The sequence below is a fragment of the Myotis brandtii genome, unplaced genomic scaffold (assembly GCF_000412655.1).
Source record: "Myotis brandtii unplaced genomic scaffold, ASM41265v1 scaffold480, whole genome shotgun sequence".
NCBI classification, from domain to species: Eukaryota; Metazoa; Chordata; class Mammalia; order Chiroptera; family Vespertilionidae; genus Myotis; species Myotis brandtii.
Window position 1 is genome coordinate 1,115,248 of NW_005368342.1, and position 505 is coordinate 1,115,752.

The window sequence follows — 505 nt, forward strand, 5'->3', positions numbered from 1 at the left end:
ATGTGCTTTTTGTCTCTCAATTTGTTTATGTGATGTATCACATTTATTGATTTGTGGATATTGTACCAGCCTTGCATCCCTGGAATAAATCCCACTTGTTTATGGTGTATAATCTGTCTAATGTAATGCTGCATCTGATTTGCTGCAATTTTGTTGAGGATTTTAGCATCTATGTTCATGAGGGATATTGGCCTGTATGGTTAGCACTTCCAGTACTATGTCGAACAGGAGTGGTGAAGTGGGCATTGCTATCTTGTTCCTGTTCTTAGGGGAAATGGTTTTAGCTTTTGCCCATTGAGTATGATGTTGTCTGTAGGTTTGACATATAAGGCTTTTATTATGTTGCGGTATGATCCCTCTACTCCCACTTTGTTGAGGCTTTTTATCAGGAAAGGGTGTTGGATTTTGTCAAATGCTTTTTCTGCATCAATTGCTATGATTATGTGATTTTTGTCTCTCAATTTGTTTATGTGATGTATCACATTTATTGATTTGTGGATATTGT